Source organism: Schistocerca nitens, chromosome 1 (genome assembly GCF_023898315.1).
Source record: "Schistocerca nitens isolate TAMUIC-IGC-003100 chromosome 1, iqSchNite1.1, whole genome shotgun sequence".
Lineage (NCBI taxonomy): Eukaryota > Metazoa > Arthropoda > Insecta > Orthoptera > Acrididae > Schistocerca > Schistocerca nitens.
In genome coordinates this window covers 712,601,782-712,623,656 of record NC_064614.1, presented here as the reverse complement: position 1 = coordinate 712,623,656, position 21,875 = coordinate 712,601,782, and positions in this window count along the sequence as shown.

The following is a 21,875-nucleotide window of genomic DNA, read 5'->3' as shown; positions in this document are numbered from 1 at the left end:
AATTCAATCACTTTGGTGCCACGTTTTTGTGCACCTTCCCCATTCCCTAAGATTTCAAAATAATTATTCATCTATTCTCTGACACCTTCCATGTCCCTGATAATATCCCCATCGTCTTTTTCAATCGCTTTTATGTCTTCTCTATCAGATCTTTTACTTTTCAATAACCCATATAGCAAATGGTTCAAAGGGCTCTGAGCACTATGGGACTTAACATCTGAGGTCATCAGTCCCCTAGAACGTAGAACTACTTAAACCTAAGCTATCCTAAGGACACCACACATATCCATGCCTGAGGTAGGATTCAAACCTGCGACTGTAGCGGTCTCGCTGTTCTGGACTGAAGCACCTAGAACCACTCGGCCACGACGGCCAGCCCATATAGCAGTTTTTGGTTTCCTTTGCTTTTCTGCTCCAGTTTCTGGGTGAATATTTCCCAACTCTTCCCTTTTCTTCTTCTTTCACAGTTCTCTTTGCTTGGAGTTCCTTTTGTTAGTATTCCTTCTCCATCGGTTGTCACCTTGTGTTCATCTTTTGGTACCAACCCCTGGTTCTGATTTCTTTTTTCAAACTCCGTGTTTTTCTTTGCCACATTACGTTTGCATCTTTCACTCTATCGTTCCACCAACTGGTTTCTTTGTCTTTCACTTTACCCTTTGTTTTGCCGCATATCTGCACAGCACTGTTAACTATTGATGTTTTAAATAGGTTCCACTCTTCCTCTAAACTATCCCTTTCAGTTTTTGGCAATTTTTGTGCCATAGATTATGGAAACATTTCTTATTTTCTTTCAATATCACCCCCAGCACCTGGTGTGAAAATAGTGTTAGGAGATTTTAACGCCAAAGTAGGAAAGGAAGAAATCTACAAGCCAACCATCGGAAATTTTAGCTTACACGAGGAAAGTTCAGAGAATGGGGTTCGACTTATAAAGTTTGCAATGACAAATGACCTCACGATAAGCAGCACAAAATTTCAACATAAACGCATTCATTTAGGAACATGGATATCACCAGATGGAAAGGTTGTCAATCAAATAGATTATGTAGCTATCCAGAAACGATTCCAAAACAGCATTAAAGATGTGAGAACCTTATTAGCCACATGTTAATAATATCAAAAATGAAAGTGAAACTCAAAAGGAAAGTAAATAGAAATAGAGAAGAAATTACAAGATATAACATAGGAAACCTGGCAAAAGTAGATATAAAAGAAAATTTTACAAAAGAAATTAAAAGCAACCTAACAAAACCGAGACTGACCAATGCAGAAACACAGGATGTCAAAAGCAGATGGAGACACCTGAAGGGCTGTATTTAAGAAGCAGCTTCCAAAATCATAGGTGAAAGAAAACGACCTAATAACATTTGGTTTAACACAAAGTGTCAAGAAAAAGTGCTGGAAAGAAGAAATGCGAGGAATGCATGGACTAAAGAAAGGGACAAGATGACATTGAAGGAAAGATACTATAAACTCCGCCAAGAAACGCAAAGAACCCTAAGACAAGAGAAAAGGGAATACTATAACAATATGATCAGAGAAGCAGAGGATGATTTCCAACACCACAGGACAAGGCAGATGTATCAAAATATAAAAAAATCATTTGGTAAATTCAATAAAAGGGAACAGTTTATAAAGGATCAGTATGGGATAATACTGACCAACAAAAGTGACATACAAAACAGATAGAAGACTTACTTTTCACAACTTCTCAACTGCAATGACCCACACTCTTACTTTAAATTGGAAGAACCTGATACATTTGATACAGCTGATACAGTTACTACCCCATCAGTAAATGAAATACAGCAAGCAACAAAGAAATAAAAGAATAACAAGGCTTGTGGTGAGGACAAGATATACGCTGAGTTATTAAAGAATGGAGGCCCACAACTGGAATTAGAAATAAAGGCGTTAATAGAAATAATTTGGGAGACGGAAAACATTCCTGCAGATTGGAAAACTGCAATTGTGTGCCCCATATTTAAGAAGAATGATCCACTAGTTTGTGATAACTACAGAGGAATTGCCTTACTGGATGTCACCTACAAGACCTACCAATAACAGAAAAACTGATTGGGGACTACCAATGCCATTTCTGCAGAAACAGATCCACATTAGATCACTTATTCGCCCTAAGACAAGTAACTGAGAAGGCATGGGAATTCAATGTAGATGTCCACATATTATTCGTAGATTTTAAAAAGGCCTATGATGGCATACACCGACCGACACTCCTAAATATAATGAAGGAATTTAAAATACCATCAAAATTAATCAGATTAGCTAAAATGTGTATTGATGAAACTTTATGTCGGATAAAGACACCGGTAGGAGAAACTGAGGATTTTAAGGTGTACACTGGACTGAGACAAGGGAATGCCATATCACCTATTTTATTTAACCTTGTCCTAGAGAAGATTGATAGAGAATTTTCTAAAACCAGTCCACAAGGGATCCAGCTGCGGGATGTGAACATACAAGACTTGCCTATGCAGATGATGTAGCACTAATAAGTACTTCCAAAAGAGAATTAATCAGAATGATGCAAAATTACTACAAAATTGCTGAGAAAACAGGATTAAATGTTAATGAAGAAAAGACAGAATACCTGCCCATAAGTAAGAAAACCAGAAAAGATGTACCTCTGACTGTAGGTGGATTCAATTTCAAGACTGTTGACCACTTCAAGTACCTAGGAAGTATTTTTAGTAATAACAACAGAACAGATATAGAAATATATGCCCGTTTATCAACGGCAAACAAGACACTTTTTAGTTTCATCAAAATTCTAAGAAAAAGATCACTTAACAGTAACTTCAAAATCCGCTTATTTCAATCGACCATTATACCTGTGATGTTATATGGATGTGAAACATTAATATTTAGAAAGAAAGATGAAGAAAAATTCTTAATATTAGAAAGAAAAGTACTAAGGAAAATTTTTGGACCTGTATACGACGAAAATAACATGGAATGGAGAATAAGAAGAAATGAAGAACTAAGAGGGCTGTACAAACACCGTAACATCGTTGAAGTGCTCAAGAGGAGAAGGTTGAATTGGGCAGGCCATATAGCAAGAATGACAGAGAATAGACTACCTAGAATGGCATTCAGCAGAACAATAGAAGGAACAAGAAAAAGAGGGAGACCCAGAATCAGATGGGGGGGATAACATTCAGGAGGACATAATGAGGATGAACAGCAGCAACAACTGGACAAACAGCGCATTGGACAGGCAGAAGTGGAAGAGGCTCATAGACCAGCTGTATGGTCGGTAAGGCCCTTGCCACATGTAAAGTAAGTAAAGTAAATTCTTATTTTCTTCTTCTTTCAACTCCCACTCCTTACTTTTTGGCATTCTTTGTACAGCATTCACACTTTTCGTCTTATAATTTAGATCAACTAGAAGTAACCTGTGGTCACTATCCAAGTGCTCACGTGGTATGACTTTAGTGTCCCTTACTTTTCCTCCAATTAATTTGTCCATTAATATATAGTCTATAACTGTCTTAGATTTGCCATTCCAGCCATATCTAGTAATATTATGGCTATCTTGTTTCTTGAAGAATGTATTCTTCACTAAAAAATGATTCCTTATGCACAGATTTAGAATTTCTTCACCCTCAACATTTTGTCTTCCGTATCCAGAAGGGCTCATCACCTCCTCTATCCGTTCTGCTCTGAGCATTCAGATCCCCAATTATCATAATGTTATCTTCTCTTACTTGGTCTTCCAGTTCTTCAAGGAATTTCGTTTTTTCTTCCTCACTGCATCCTTGCTGAGGCACGTACACTTGGAGTGTAGTAAAGCTATTCTTTCTCAAGTTCACTCTTGTTCTAATTATCCTTTCACTTACAAAGTCACATCTGTAACTGAGTCAATGTCTTTGTAAAACACAAACCCCACTCCATTTTTTGCCTCTTTATTGTGACCCTGCCAGTATAATTTGTACCTACCTCTCAGCAATTTAAAGTTTTTTCCATTACACTTGGTCTCAATCAAGGATATGAATCTTTCTCCTCTCCATCATCTCTACAATCTCTTCAGTCCTTCCTGTCAAGGTTATTACATTTAATGTTCTCACTCTCAACTTGTTTTTGTTGGGTTCTTGTTTAGTGTATCTTCTTGCGATCCTTGGTTTTTCTTCGGGCTGTGAATGGCTGTCATTCGTTCCAGGGGTACAAGAAGTGCTGCCTATTAGGTATTTTTAATCTGAGGCTCGTTCTATGATTGAAAGCTATAACAAATTTTCTCATCTGCTGGCCTGCTAAGCCTAATGCAGCTGAGAATTATCTTTCAGGGTTTACTCCCTCTGCCTTTGAAGATCCCTCTTCGCCACAAAGCAGTGTTTCCACTCCTCATTTGCCCTTAGGAGAGAAAGCGTGCTTCCTCCGCCAGCTGTGCTGTACCAAAGATGTTCTTCTCCGTCGTAGCTGCCATTAAGGACTTCGCCATATCCATGACAAGGGTTGATAATGGTATGGAAAAAGGAGAGGTTTAGGATAGGATAGGATAGGAGACAGGCTAATGATAGGTCGTTGTGGGACACACTTTGTCTGGTTCCTCGCCTTTGTGTTCATTAAATATTTCGAAACCCACCGTAACTTTCTGCAGACGGACAAATTACGAGAATTTCAGCGGTAAACTATTTTGTACAGATCAAGAAACATACATATATTTTGCACTGACAGTTAATACCTGTAAAAGGGATCTACATATCATGAATGGAATGAAGTGGGGTATAGCAGCCACTGTTTGGAGTCTCCTGTGTGTGTGTCTATCGTCAAGTCACTGCCATGAATGTCAAATCTGCCCAATGTCCTAGTTAAAGATCACGTTACTAAATACCACCGACCACAGACTGCATATCAGCCTCCGTTCATATTCCCCCCCCCCCCCCCCAAACAAAGGATCAAGTGGTGCAATTCTGTTGATTGGTTGGGAAATTCCAGACTTGCTTCCTGTATCTATTTTTCTCAAAAAGCCACTCCCTGTTTGTCTGTGTAAAGCAACATCCCGAAACATGCAGGCGGAGGTTTTCATCTCTCTTATTGTCTATTGCTGGAGACAAGGAGAGAGCTGAAGCAATTTAGATATCAAAAATAGAGTTAAATAAGCCATTTGCATTAACCTATCAAATTAATTATTTGACAATTTACAGGAATCAAATAAATTGCTTACGATGAGCCTTCTTTGTAATAAAACATATTTTCGTCGTTTGAGTATCACATACAATCATTATGCAAATCAAGTAACGAAATTTCTATTTCAAACAGATCGTGGCACTAAATATATCCAAGGTGTTCTGTGCAAAAACGTTTAAATGCTACCGATCACACAAACTAGCGATTCGCGAGGCGCGCCTTTCCGTCAACTACAGGGTAGCCAGTAGACAGAGCCACACTCGCACAGGCCACACCTGCCCATACAAAAAGCATGCGTGTTCACAATACAACTATCGGAAACAATGAATTGATCAATCGGGAGTTTGACGCTGTGATTGGGGTTTTTAAAAGTGCTATAGAATTCCTAAACTGACTGGTTTTCCCAGTTACACCAGGACGAAAAAGAAGGGAGGAAAGGGTCTACTGCATGACAGGATAGTAACATAATCAACCACAACAACAAATACCTTTGCAATGTACTGATAAGCACTAAACACGACTTTAACAGTAATCTAATCCATAGTAGTAGTAGTAGTTGTAATGGCTAGATATCGGAGATCGCTATCAGTCGGGAATTTTTGACGTCGCGGTTGGGTTTTTCAAGCACTATAGAAATTTTAAATTGGTTCTCTCTGCTACATTTGGAACGAGGAAGGTTTACTGCATGGTATGATAGAGACAACGGCAAGTATTCCTGCTAGACAGAGCCCACTGCGATGTATTGAGAAGCACTAAACATGACACACGTAAACCGTGATCCAATCAGTAGCAGCAGATACCATGGCATATGTCGGAGATCGCTGAAACATTCGTACATCCCACTTGCTCATGTCCTGAGGTCCATATGCAGCACGCCAACCTTCTCATAAGCTGCCGGCGCCAACGCTCAGAGGTCGGTGAAAACTACCGTCATGATTGCAGCCACAGTCGTGGACGTGCGTATATGACAGAGTGCACCACCCCCCACCCATGGAAGGCATCTGTGGGTGATAGGAGTGGTATGAATTCGGATGTAATCAATACGTCCAGCACAAACACCCATCGTTTGGAATCTTCTCTCATGCAACACACGCATCCGCTTCTGTCATGTTCACCCAGCACACAGGTCACTTCACCAGTCCCCACTGCCATGTGCACGATCACACAGGTCGGCTCATTCTTTGTACCCATCACAGGCTGAGCTAATCCATTACTTCTGCTTGTTGACTCCTCGTGACACTCGCTGCAGCCAGCTGCAGTGCAGCATGAAACAAGCAGCTGCAGCTTGAACGTATACAGTAATTATAACTAATTCCACCACGACATAGACCCATCAGTTTAAAAAATCCATTATACCCAATCTGAGGCAGCGATGTTGTTTACCAAACACCTCGAATTTCTCACGTGAAATGTAGATTTCTGCATTTTATACGAGTTATTTTCGAAGACAGAAGAAATCGAGGCATACTCATGTTCTCAGATCGCTAAAATATCGTTACTATTTGTGAAAATACTATAACAGTATGGCATAGGCTACATTTTCTCTAAGTATTTTCTCAACACGAAGGAAAAAATCTTTCCTTATGTGTTACGTTATGCATCACAGGACTAGAATATGAAACTCATTTTTGGCTCATGACATATTGCTAAGATCTACCACTATCACAGGACGCCTAGTCATTTTCGAACTCTCTCTTAAGCTGATCAAATGGCTCACAACATACAAAGTCTGTTAAGGTAACAGCACAGAGAAGTTTTAAGTATAAGGTTTATTCTACATATCACTTTATAAATTCGGTACCATATCTGATTTCTTTACGATGGTAATCTCTCCCTGTGTAGGAGAGAGACAGAAATACCGTTGAAAGATGTCGCTTCAAAAGGCCTCTTTACCGCTACAAGTCAAGTAGCATATCTACTGTACCCTAGCCATCGCTTCCACTCGCCAGACGGCACGTCATTGATATCAAATTGATAGGCAAATTAATTAAATTGATCATGACTGTCACTTTGCATGGCGAGTAATTTTTTTTTCCAGTAGTCAGATTACACTCAGCAGGTAGATCAAATGGGAATCCCTAGAAGGAAGGCGATGTTCTTTTCGAGGAACGCTATTAAGAACCGACATTTGAAGCTGACCACAGGATGATTCTACTGCCGGCAACATACATTTGACTTAAGGACCGCGCTATTAAGAACTCGATCACAACGACTATGTTACCGTCACCCCACATAAAAAGCGGTCTTACTTCTACAGGCACACACAAGAGTCGTTGATAGTGCTACGTTTTCTGTAGAAATGTTGTCTGCAATTTGGAATCGAGTCTCTCCATTCAACCATATACTTGTGTTGGGTCCTATGGAGACGTCTTTTAATGGTAACAGCCACTGGTGAACAATATTTATGCCACTCTCACATCTCGAAACGAGTCACCTTTTTCGAACCTACCTGCTACATCAAAACTCCAACGTGGTTTTAGACAGTCCCTCTGCATCTTGTGACTGTTCCTCATTCTCCATCCCGCCATTCCTGCACCTTTATCAATATGATCATTCCAATTTAAGTCGGAATTGAGCAGAAGTTGGAAAACGCGATGTCTACCACCTTCTGCATGTCGTGGAGAAACAGTGTGAGCCGACTTAATACGACAGGGCCATGTTTTGGCCACTCGATGCAAATGGAAACATACCGTCACAGCTCAGCCAACGAAGTCCTCGCCGCGCGGGGTTGTCGTGCAGTCTGAGGCGCCTTTCCACGATTCGCGTGGCTCCCCCAGTTGGAGGTTCAACTCCTCCCTCGGGCATGTTTGTGTGTGTTGTCCTTAGCGTAAGTTAGTTTAAGTTAGATTAAGTAGTGCATAAGCCTAGGGACCGATGACCTCAATAGTTTGGTCCCATAGTCCTTACCACAAATTTCCAATTTTCTTTCCAACGAAGCTCTCTCCTGCAACACGAGGTAGTAGAAAAGACGGTATGAACAGTTACGGTGGTGTTTCTTACCAGGAAAATTAGGAAGACTCCACATCAAACGAACTGGAAGAGGGATGAGGATTTTGCTACTGCACTGCGATTCATCTCCAAACTACAAACAGGTACTGCAGTCTGAAGGAGACCTGCGCCCCTCAGGGTGCATTCATGTCTGTTACCCATACATTCTTTCCGTCATTGTATCATCCAACAGAGATAAACTATGAGCTATTAAAAACTCCTCTAACGTCATCCAACAGAGAACTCAAAAAGATGTTACCGCATGTCTCTCTTCAGATATATCGAAAACGAATATCGTCTACATGCTGGCATTGAGCATACATGGCGATCCTGTTAAATATACAAGTACTGGTTCATTGGAGTAGGTGGCCAGTGACCGAAGTCGCTTGCACAGGCTAATGCACAGCTTCGTCACCTGTAATGTAGGAGGAGCATATCCCACAGACTGTCAGTCGCTAGAGAGGGTCCCTATGTTTTTGTTTGATACACTGCTTTTTCTGCTGCAACACATCCAAACACTATGTGACTACAGATACACACACTGCCATCATTTTGTTTTTCAGCCACGACTTTGAGGTGCTAAACCAACAATAATACACTCCTGGAAATGGAAAAAAGAACACATTGACACCGGTGTGTCAGACCCACCACACTTGCTCCGGACACTTCGAGAGGGCTGTACAAGCAATGATCACACGCACGGCACAGCGGACACACCAGGACCCGCGGTGTTGGCCGTCGAATGGCGCTAGCTGCGCAGCATTTGTGCACCGCCGCCGTCAGTGTCAGCCAGTTTGCCGTGGCATACGGAGCTCCATCGCAGTCTTTAACACTGGTAGCATGCCGCGACAGCGTGGACGTGAACCGTATGTGCAGTTGACGGACTTTGAGCGAGGGCGTATAGTGGGCATGCGGGAGGCCGGGTGGACGTACCGCCGAATTGCTCAACACGTGGGGCGTGAGGTCTCCACAGTACATCGATGTTGTCGCCAGTGGTCGGCGGAAGGTGCACGTGCCCGTCGACCTGGGACCGGACCGCAGCGACGCACGGATGCACGCCAAGACCGTAGGATCCTACGCAGTGCCGTAGGGGACCGCACCGCCACTTCCCAGCAAATTAGGGACACTGTTGCTCCTGGGGTATCGGCGAGGACCATTCGCAACCGTCTCCATGAAGCTGGGCTACGGTCCCGCACACCGTTAGGCCGTCTTCCGCTCACGCCCCAACATCGTGCAGCCCGCCTCCAGTGGTGTCGCGACAGGCGTGAATGGAGGGACGAATGGAGACGTGTCGTCTTCAGCGATGAGAGTCGCTTCTGCCTTGGTGCCAATGATGGTCGTATGCGTGTTTGGCGCCGTGTAGGTGAGCGCCACAATCAGGACTGCATACGACCGAGGCACACAGGGCCAACACCCGGCATCATGGTGTGGGGAGCGATCTCCTACACTGGCCGTACACCACTGGTGATCGTCGAGGGGACACTGAATAGTGCACGGTACATCCAAACCGTCATCGAACCCATCGTTCTACCATTCCTAGACCGGCAAGGGAACTTGCTGTTCCAACAGGACAATGCACGTCCGCATGTATCCCGTGCCACCCAACGTGCTCTAGAAGGTGTAAGTCAACCACCCTGGCCAGCAAGATCTCCGGATCTGTCCCCCATTGAGCATGTTTGGGACTGGATGAAGCGTCGTCTCACGCGGTCTGCACGTCCAGCACGAACGCTGGTCCAACTGAGGCGCCAGGTAGAAATGGCATGGCAAGCCGTTCCACAGGACTACATCCAGCATCTCTACGATCGTCTCCATGGGAGAATAGCAGCATGCATTGTTGCGAAAGTTGGATATACACTGTACTAGTGCCGACATTGTGCATGCTCTGTTGCCTGTGTCTATGTGCCTGTGGTTCTGTCAGTGTGATCATGTGATGTATCTGACCCCAGGAATGTGTCAATAAAGTTTCCCCTTCCTGGGACAATGAATTCACGGTGTTCTTATTTCAATTTCCAGGAGTGTATGTTTTGATCCATTGGCTCTCACAGAAAACTGGATATCGTACGGTGTAAATAATGCTGCTGCTGCTTCCTCTATACACAGGATAATTGAAATAAAAGACAGAAGCCATGTTCTTTATTGACAAAAAAATATGGAAGACATTGCGACATATGGCAACAGGAAGAGTTTAGTGGTGTTGTGGGTGTCTCCAAACAGCTAGCTGTCCAAGGGTGAGTGATGACCTCTATATTAAAAGTTATCTTTCACAGTGACATGGTAGTAGATCTCTAAGACATTACGACATATGGCAACAGGAAGAGTTTAGTGGTGTTGTGGGCGTCTCCAAACAGCTAGCTGTCCAAGGGTGAGTGATGACCTCTATATTTAAAGTTATCTTTCACAGTGACATGGTAGTAGATCTCTAAGTGTCCTGTTTCATTGATTCCTCATATTGAAGTAATGTATACCATCGCTGTTTCGGTGCACACCTTCCTCAGAGGCTGTTGCACCCACCAGACTCCTTTTCCATCTCAAACAAGTGATGTAAGTCACTCATTATGTGGTAATCAACAGCATACCATTGGACGGATGGGAAGGAAACGACACCGCCGATGTACTGTAGTAAGCATCACAGTTGACAGTGCGATCAATTTTAGCAAATTTACTTTTTTCCGTAATTTCAACGCCGACCAATGACAAGACAGTATGCTTCCCAATTTCTGTATCATCGCTCAGCCTCAAGTATTTTGCGAGTACCATATACTAGACTGTGAATGTAGATAGATGACTGTGCAGTACATCCGCTCATTGTTAATTCTCGAACATGTATGCTTACCAAAGTGTACCAGACAGCGTCTTATACCGATCTACTTATTTCTAGCACTTCAGTCGTAGTGGATAATTTACGATTATGGCTGCCCATCTTCCCCTATGCTGATGGGTAACAGAGCATTCTCACATTCTTAGGATAAAGTTGGAGACTGAAAAATCTCCATGCACTGTCTTTGACCAACCGTTCCTGCAACAGTGTCACTGATTTAATTTGCAGCTGACCAGGGGTAGGAGACTACATTCCACATCTCGTGAAGGAACAGAGGAAGCCGAGTCTGCAATTGCTGTTCAGTGAAGACTGTTCCACAACAGTCTTACTCGTGGTACCTATCCAAGTGCACAAGATCTTTCCAGGCGCGTGCATGTCGAGGAGGTTAGCATCCCTTGTCGACGTATAGTAGATATTAGAGTGTTGTGATGATATAACAGACAGCTATGGAGAAGAAACATGTGGTTCTTGCATGGTGGAGCTCCAGATGAACGTAATTTGAAGCAATTTAAGAAACGTTATCGACAGTCATCTCACAGATTTTTATAAAATGGTGGCGCTCCAGATGAACGTAATTTGAAGCAATTTAAGAAAAGTTATCGGCAGTCATCTCACAGATTTTTATAAAGTGTCCTTAGCTAAAGAACGTTACGTTACCAGCTGGGGTGACTGCAATGTACAACAAAAGAATGGATTTCGTTAAACCAAACCATATTCACATCAGAGTCCTGTTCATCAATTCTGCCAACAATAGTGTTGGCGAAACACAACCGCTGATCCATGGCATAAGGGGTTAATGGCTGATGGGTCTGAATTTTTATGGGACGAGATGCAGGTCTTCAGTGAGTGTTTGTCACAGTGTCTCCCGGTTGATTCCCGCCTGTTGTGCAGCTCGTCTGATCGATTTCCTGGGGCGAGTTTGAAACACAGCGCGTGTCTTCTCGATGTTTTCAGGCGTTTTCATCCTTTTTGGAAGACTGACATTGCTAACATTGTCGTACAAACATTACCCGTTCTCTCAAACTTGCGAATCAAATTATTGACTGTTAGCGCTCTTGAACTGGTTGTCTTCAGCTTGAACTTGATCGCAAATTTCCTTAGAGCCGCAGTTGGGCTGTTGTTGCTCGCTTAGTAGGCCTACACAAGCGCTCTACGCTCACGCATGTACTGTGACATTTTCACGTGCAAGTGGACGACAACAACAAGGCATGTGTGCATGCACATACTAATTCCCATCGTTCCCCGCGACCAACCGTGCGATTTGAGCATCCTAACGCAAACCGTTCAGGAGTTGTCACAATTTTATTTCACGTAGTTTTGTAACGGTCACCCTGTATCTAGTCGACAGGCAGCTGATTCGCCAAGATACTGGAGCAGTTCTCAGGTGTCACACGACGTGCAGGTGCTCCGAAAATGATGTCTCAAAGCTCTATGCACTACATTAACAACACCTTCCTCCCTCCCTCTAATTTGTTGTAGACCAAGACGTCTTTCTCAAGATCATTATGTTATTGCCAAAGCAGAGTTCAATGGAGTGGCACGTACGTCCTTCCAGTAGTTGATGGTCGCCATCCCTACACTTGGTACCAAAAAAGTGTGGTGCATATCGCCCATGCAGAGATTACCACGCCTTTAACGATAGAACAATGCCAGATCGTTATCATGTGCCCTTATTAAGAGACTACAATTACGTATTATATGGCACAATCACTGGTACATTTAGTGTTCTAGACTTTCTAAAGCCTACACACAAATTCCTGTGGCTGAAGAAGACATACAGAAGGTGACTGGTATTACACCATTTGCCCTTTTTGAGAGTCTATTCAGAATGTTTGGCTCACAAAATACTGCAAGGACTTGGCAGAGGTTTACCGACTCAGTACTACTAGGTTTGTCGTATTGCTTCGCATACCTTCACGACATCCTCGTTTTTTCAGCCATGGCAAAGGAACGCCAACACCACACGGCTGAATTTTTTAGACGCCTGGTCAAATACTGTGTTGTATTAAACACTGCCAAGTTTATTTTGGGAAACCAGAGATCATCTTTTTAGAACACCTGATCACACCAGCAGAATCGTTACTGCTTTTTGGTAAAGTAGAAGAAATATTGAGGCTTTCATGGCCAGAAACTGCAAAAGAACTGCGCCGTTTTCTGTGAATTCACAGTTTTCATCGACGCTATCTACCTCATTCCGTAGATATTCAAGTATGTCTAACCGCAGCACTGTCTTGTCCTAAAGTTAAGGGGGAAACGTCAATACTGGACGCTATGAGCACTGCTCTCGAGACATTGTGAAGAAAAGTATAATGAACACGGCACTCGCTACACACCCCAAATTAAATCCATCTCTCACACTGGAGGTGGATGAAACTCAAACTGCAATCAGTGTAGCATTACAACAGTACATAGATGGTGCTTGGCAGTCACTTGTGTTTCACTCTCACAAGATCTCTCCATCACAACAATAATGCAGTGCTACAACCATGAAGTACTCATGGTTTACGAATCTATTAGATACTTTCCTACACAACTGTTGGTGAGTGAGTTTGCAATTTACACAAGCCTTAAGCCAGAGCAATGATAAGTGTTCGCCACAGCAATACAGTCAACTGAAATTTATTGTACAACTCAGCACCGACATACGCCACATATCAGGAACTGACAACATAGTAGTTAGCTGCCTGTCCCATCTAAACAGTATAACAGATGCAGTGGATTTTATTCAGCTTACAAAAGGACAAGGGTCACACCAGGCAACTTCATGATCTTAGAAAGACACTGCCTCCAACCTTCAGTTGAAACTGATCGACGTTCCTACCCAAACGTAAAGCTATGTTACGAAGTCTCGAATGAGAGATCTCGTCATTTCTTACTTCCTTCACTGCATAAACCATCTTTCAAGAGCCTGCACAACTTATGTCACCTTGGCGCCATGTCAGCAGTGAAACTGATAACTAGCCGTTTTTTGTATGGCCCATATGCAGAAAGATTATGGAACCTGGACTAGTGCATGTGTTCAATGACAGCGTAGCAAAATATCTCACAATGTACATGTGCCTGTCGGGAGATTTCTCAGGCACAACTGCGAGATTTACACACATCCATATAGATGTAGTAGGGCCATTATCACTCTCAGATGTCCAACGATATTTATTAACAGCGATCGATTGCTTTAACCGATGGTTGGAACCATATTGGTAGACAATATTCTCGGGTCGGTTGTCTACTTTACATCACAACAGACTGTGGCTGACAATTCGAATCTGAACTATTTTCCCAGCTGAGCAAATTCTGCAGTTCTGTTCACCACAAGATAACAAGCTATCACCCAGCAAGTTATACAATGATTGAATGCTGGCACCAGTTGTTAAAAGCCACACTAATGCTTCAACGGTCAAAGTGGACAACAGCTTTACCGTTGGTCTTGCTCGGTACGTGAAACACTTGCAAATCTGACCTGGACTCTTCTCCTGCCGAACTATTTATAGAGAAGTGCTGCGACTTCCTGGTGAGTTCATTGATCCATGTGCAGTCTCCATGGAGGGTACCAGTCAAACAGACTTCACTTTCTAACTGAGGAAATGGATAACGCAAATCCTACCACGTCCAGCTTTGAGGCATGGAACATCACAAACCTTTGTCCACAGCAAGATACAGAAATGTACACATGTGATGTTACGCAGATACTGAGTGAAACCGTCGCTGACACCTACACACATTTGCTCTCATCATGTTACTGCAGAAGTGAAAAAACAATAGACATTTCAAATAATGGCAACAGGGTTAAACCAGCCTTCGTGTTGCCAGAATTGTCACAAACATATGCACAATGCAACTGGCCACAGGCTGCACTTTTAAGTACAACGAACTCCAATGGAAGCAGAAACACAACCAGAGCACCAAACGTACTGTGGACGGTTCGTGCACTTCTTGGTGTTATTCATGAATAACACTCCCGAGCTGTGGCCGAGTGGTACTAGGCGCTTCACTCTGGAACCACGCTGCTGCTATGGTCGCAGGTTCAAATCCTGCCTCGGTATGGCTGTGTGCGATGTCCTTAGGTTAGTTAGGTTTAAGTAGTTCTAAGTCTAGGGGACTGATGACCTCATATGTTAAGTCCCATAGTGCTTAGAGCCATTTGAACCATATTTTAACACTCCCGCTGTGATTTGTGGGCAACACTCCACTGTGGCTGGTGTAGTGGCAAATATCGACACATATCGATAACAAGTCGTCACTGATTTGTTTGACGAAGCTGTCAAAAGAGTTCGCACACTGGTCGACAGGAGCACTGTGATTGAAGTTCTCTTTTCTGTACTGCGATGCTTTATGATTTGTTATTCTGACAAAAACTTCACTTATTTACCTATCAACTTTTGTTGATATACCTACCTTTGTAATGATCATACTTCGTTTCATTATATGTTTGGATCACTTGTCGCAAGACTAGTTGATAGCCTACCGAACTGGATATATATATAGGAATCACACCTTTCTATCATATACTGCAGTATCTCATATCTCAAGTCGAGATCTTAAGGATGAAGTACGGTATTCTTCAACAGCCAAAATGTAGATATTCTTGTGCTGACATCTCACTATCTTCCCCTTTTCATTCTAACAAACACTTCTACCTAAATCTCTTCTTCACTGTCTTATACTAATAACCATTCCCGCCATCGCCAAAACTTATTCAGTTTGTAAGCTGGTTAGGCAGTATTTCGTGTTGGTACAACGATTTCCCCCTACTGTTCCGATAATTGAACTTAAGTGGCTTATCTGGACTTTGTACCACCAGTCCCTTCACTAAATAAACATGGAAGGAAGTATACAGTTGGAGGAACATGAACCGGAAGTTTGATAAATTCTTAAACATCTTCCAGTACTATTTTGAAATGTGTTTCCCACTCAGAAAAGGGAAAACATGAAAAATAATTCCAAAAGTGATTGTATCATTCCAAGCATACACGTTTCACTGAAGGAGAAAAGATTTCTGTATCACACTGCCAAGCGAACCAGAACATTAACAGTTTGATGCTTATTTTAAAAGAAACAAACTTATCTTAAATAAATTATCAGTAGGTAAAAATATAGCAGATGACAACTAAATGAAAAAAGCCATAACTAGTTTGAGACATTGACAGGATAGAAACTGGAAAAACACAAGCAAAGCATTGTAAACATTAATCAGCTTGAAGATGGAGACAAAATTACATACCCACACAGAGCAGCTGATGTATTTAATGTATATTTCACTGAAATGACTGATAGAAAAACAGAAAAAATTACTTCTGAATACAGACACTATAATATAATCTATTAGTGTGAAAAAACAATGTTTTGAATCCATCAGAGGAAAAGGAAGCAATGAGTATTAAAAAGAAACTGAACTCAAAATTTTCTTCAGCCATAGACAATGTTCCTGACTACATATTTTTTAAAATGTGTAACAGTACTGACTAAGCTCCTAGCTCATCTTTGCAACTCCTCATTGTGTGGTGGTGTTTTACCAGAAAACTGTAAACTGAAAAGGTAAAGTCTGTCCAAGAAGGGAGACAAGACCAATTAACAGAACTACAGATCAATATCTCTGGAGTCTGATATGTCTAAAATACTGGAAACAAGTATTTTACAGAAGACTTCTAACATTTATAGATGAAAATATTTTTCATCAAGTACTCAATTTGGTTTAAGAAAACACAATCATTTTTGATTTTGTGAATGAAGCCTTGACTGCAATAGATAATAAGGAACATTTATCAGCAATATTTCTGGTCCTCACAAAAGTCTTTTATTTGAAAGACCGCAACATACTGCTCCAAAATTGGAGTATACAGAAAATATGTGGTTGGGACAGGAACAGCTACCATCATACCCGAAAAGCAGAGAGCAGATAGTAGAAATCACAGATAAGGAAGAGAGCATTATTTGCATATAGCATTCTAAAAGAAAGTTAATTGTGTACAATGAGCCCCTAGGTTCTAGTTTGGACCCAGTGTTATTCCTGATATTTATTAAGGAACTAGAATCGTGTGACTACTCTCAGAAATACAATAAAAATTATGGCAGACACAAAGTTATTGATAAAAGGCAAAACTGCTACAGATCTACAATATGAAATGCAAAATTTCCCTCACATATTGCAGAATGGTTAACCAATAACACTCCTGTTCCTAACACAGAAAAAACTGTCACATTGACCTTTATAACATACAAAATAAACATTCATTAATTCCCACTGTAAACCTCTTTAATAAACAATCAGAAACAGTAAACTCTAAAAAGTCTGTAGGAATATAATTCAGGAAAACGTGAAATGGTACACATAGATTACTTCCATCAGCAAGAAACTAAGCATGGCATGCTATGCAGTAAAAATACTTGCTAGGTGTACAACAAAAGAAACATTAAAAAATGTCTGTTATGCTCAAGCAGAAACACTTGCGATATGGGATTTTTTTATGACTCATGATATGGAAAAGCTGTTTCGTAGCTCAAAAGAGGATTGTAAGGGGAGCTGAAAATACAACACTTAGAAACTCTTGCAAACACCAATTTAAAGCACTCCAGCTATTGACATAGCTACATATTACTGAGATGGTCATTTACATAAAGAAAATTTTAGGACCTAAAACGAATTAGTATGTACAAATCAAGCAGTCCATATATATGACACTAGACAAAAATTGGATATTCACAATGAGTATACAAACCGAGCTCTCAGACAAAACTGATCACTATAAACCGTCAAAAAGTTTGTTATGAACTTCCACAGCACATCCAGACAGTAAAAAATATAAAAATTCAAAAGGCTTTAAAAACATGTTTCCTAATAGGATGCTGTTATATTGATTTCAAACAAGCTTATGATAGTATCAAAAGGGAACAACTCTGGAAGGTAATTCAAGAGGCAGACTGGTTCAGATGACTTTGAGAAGAGCAGTATTCAAAGTAAAGTTTGAGGGTGCTTTATCAAAGATATTTGAAGTTAATCAAGGGTTGTGACAGGGTGATGAGCACTCTACAATTTTGCTTAATGTCGCTTTCGACAGGGTAATGTGAATGACAGAAAGCGCCAACCTGGGAGAACACTGTTTAATAGAGTGACTCAGGACTTGCGTATGCAGATGATATTGATTTGTTATCTAGGAGGTAACAAGTCTTAGAAGAAAAGCTTGAAAAATTAGAAAGATAAGGAGTGGAGATGGGGTTGACTCTTAAACAGTCAGCGACCAAGTATATGTTTACATCTGGGAAAAGATAGAAGGGGAAAGAAGCATAACTTTAAACAGGCAAGAATGTGAATGCCATACAAGCTTTAAATGTCTTGGGTCACTGGCAACTGAGAATAATGATATGAGTGAAGAAATACAGAAAAGGATTACACCTAGTAACAGGAGTTACTTTGGACTGGTTAAAGTATTTAAAGCAAGAAGCCTTAGTAGGAATCTGAAGCTGACTGTGTATGGCACAGTAATGAGACCTGTGGTGATGTATGGTTTGGAGACCTGTACAATGATGCAAAATGATGAGGAGTTTTTGCAGTGATGGGAAATGAAAATTTATAGGGAAATCTTCTGGCCAGTGAATGATAGGGACTTTGGCGAAACGGAAATAGAAAGGATATCAGAGAGTTGTATAACAAACCAAATATTGTGACAGAAATAAAGAGTAATAAGCTACATTGGTTGTGACATGGGGAATGGTGGAGAGCAGCACAGTAAAGAAAGTTTTCAAAGAAAAATCAGCTGGAAGCCGTATAAAGGGCAGGAAAAGGACCAGATGGCTCGACAACTTGGAGGAAGGCTTGGAAGAATGGGAGTTAGAAGATGGAGAGTCAAGACAGCCAACAGAGAAGAGTGGGCAGAGAGTGTCCAGGAGGCCAGGCCCCTACAAGGGCAGCAGCGCCAAGGAGTAAGTAAGTAAGTAGTATTCTGTTGTACAATAAATGAATATCGATTGTCTAAATTTAAATTGGTTCCCTCTTTCTTTTATATATATGTCAGTTCCCCCCCCCCCATGAACCATGGACCTTGCTGTTGGTGAGGAGTCTTGCATGCCTCAGCGATACAGATAGCCGTACCGTAACTGCAACCACAACAGAGGGGTATCTGTTGGGAGGCCAGACAAACGTGTGGTTCCTGAAGAGGGGCAGCAGCCTTTTCAGTAGTTGCAGGGGCAACAGTCTGGATGATTGACTGACCTGGCCTTGTAACACTAACCAAAATGGCCTTGCTGTTCTGGTGCTGCGAACGGCTGAAAGCAAGGGGAAACTACAGGCGTCATTTTTCCCGAGGGCATGCAGCTTTACTGTATGGTTAAATGATGATGGCGTCCCCTTGGGTAAAATATTCTGGAGGTAAAATAGTCCCCCATTCGGATCTCTGGGTGAGGACTACTCAAGAGGACATCATTATCAGGAGAAAGAATACTGGCGTTCTACGGATCGGAGCGTGGAATGTCAGATCACTTAATCGGGCAGGTAGGTTAGAAAATTTAAAAAGGGAAATGGATAGGTTAAAGTTAGATATAGTGGGAATTAGTGAAGTTCGGTGGCAGGAGGAACAAGACTTTTGGTCAGGTGAATACAGGGTTATAAATACAAAATCTAATAGGGGTAATGCAGGAGTAGGTTTAATAATGAATAAAAAAACAGGAGTGCGGGTTAGCTACTACAAACAGCATAGTGAACGCATTATTGTGGCCAAGATAGACACGAAGGCCACGTCTACTACAGTGGTACAAGTTTATATGCCAACTAGCTCTGCAGATGACAAAGAAATTGATGAAATGTATGAGGAGATAAAAGAAATTATTCAGGTAGTGAAGTGAGACGAAAATTTAGTAGTCATGGGTGACTGGAATTCGAGAGTAGGAAAAGGGAGAGAAGGAAACATAGTAGGTGAATATGGATTGGGGCTAAGAAGTGAAAGAGGGAGCCGCATGGTAGAATTTTACGCAGAGCATAACTTAATCATAGCTAGCACTTAGTTCAAGAATCATGAAAGAAGGTTGTATACATGGAAGAACCCTGGAGATACTAAAAGGTATCAGATAGATTATATAAAGGTAAGACAGAGATTTAGGAACCAGGTTTTAAATTGTAAGACATTTCCAGGGGCAGATGTGGACTCTGACCACAATCTATTGGTTATGAACTGTAGATTAAAACTGAAGAAACTGCAAAAAGGTGGGAATTTAAGGAGATGGGACCTGGATAAACCGAAAGAACCAGAGATTGTAGAGAGTTTCAGGGAGAGCATAAGGCAACAATTAGACAGGAATGGGGGAAAGAAATGCAGTAGAAGAAAAATGGGTAGCTTTGAGGGATGAAATAGTGAAGGCAGCAGAGGATCAAATAGGTAAAAAGACGAGGGCTGCTAGAAACCCTTGGGTAACAGCAGAAATATTGAATTTAATTGATGAAAGGAGAAAATATAAAAATGCAGTAAATGAAGCAGGCAAAAAGGAATACAAACGTCTCAAAAATGATATCGACAGGAAGTGCAAAATGGCTATGCAGTGATAGCTAGAGGACAAATGTAAGGATGTGGAGGCTTATCTCACTAGGGGTAAGATAGATACTGCCTACAGGGAAATTAAAGAGACCTTTGGAGAAAGGAGAACCACTTGCATGAATATCAAGAGCTTTGTTGGTAACCCAGTGCTAAGCAAAGAAGGGGAGGCAGGAAAGTGGATGGAGTATATAGAGGGTCTATACAAGGACGATGAACTTGAGGACAATATTATGGAAATGGAAGAGGATGTAGATGAAGATGAAATGGGAGATACGATACTGCATGAAGAGTTTGATAGAGCACTGAAAGACCTAAGACGAAACAAGGCCCCAGGAGTAGACAACATTCCATTAGAACTACTGACGGCCTCTGGAGAGCTAATCCTGACAAAACTCTACCATCTTCCTAGCAAAGTGTATGAGACAGGTGAAATACCCTCAGACTTCAAGAAGAACATAATAATTCCAATTCCAAAGAAAGCAGGTGTTGACAGATGTGAAAATTACCGAACTATCAGTTTAATAAGTCACAGCTGCAAAATAATAACCTCGAATTCTTTACAGACGAATGGAAAAACTGATAGAAGCCGACCTCAGGGAAGATCAGTTTGGGTTCCATAGAAATGTTGGAACACGTGAGGCAATACTGACCCTACGACTTATCTTAGAAAATAGATTAAGAAAAGGCAAACCTATGTTTGTAGCATTTGTAGACTTGGAGAAAGCTTTTGACAATGCTGATTGGAATACTCTCTTTCAAATTCTGAAGGTGGCAGCGGTAAAATACAGGGAGCGAAAGGCTATTTACAATTTGTACAGAAACCAGATGGCAGTTATAAGAGTCGAGGGACATGAAAGGGAAGCAGTGGTTGGGAAAGGAGTGAGACAGGGTTGTAGCCTGTCCCCGATGTTATTCAATCTGTGTATTGAACAAGCAGTAAAGGAAACAAAAGAAAAATTCAGATTAGGTATTAAAATCCATGGAGAAGAAATAAAAGCTTTAAGGTTCGCCGATGACATTGTAATTCTGTCAGAGGCAGCAAAGGACTTATGAGTGCAGTTGAGCGGAATGGACAGTGTCTTGAAGGGACGATATAAGATGAACATCAACAAAAGCAAAACGAAGATAAGGGAATGTAGTCAAATTAAGTCTGGTGATGCTGAGGGAATTAGATTAGGAAATGAGACACTTAAAGTTGTAAAGGAGTTTTGCTATTTGGGGAGCAAAATAACTGATGATGGTCGAAGTAGAGAGGATATAGAATGTAGACTGGCAATGGCAACGAAAGCGTTTCTGAAGAAGAGAAATTTGTTAACATCGAATATAGATTTAAGTGTCAGGAAGTCATTTCTGAAAGTATTTGTATGGAGTGTAGCCATTTATGGAAGTGAAACATGGAC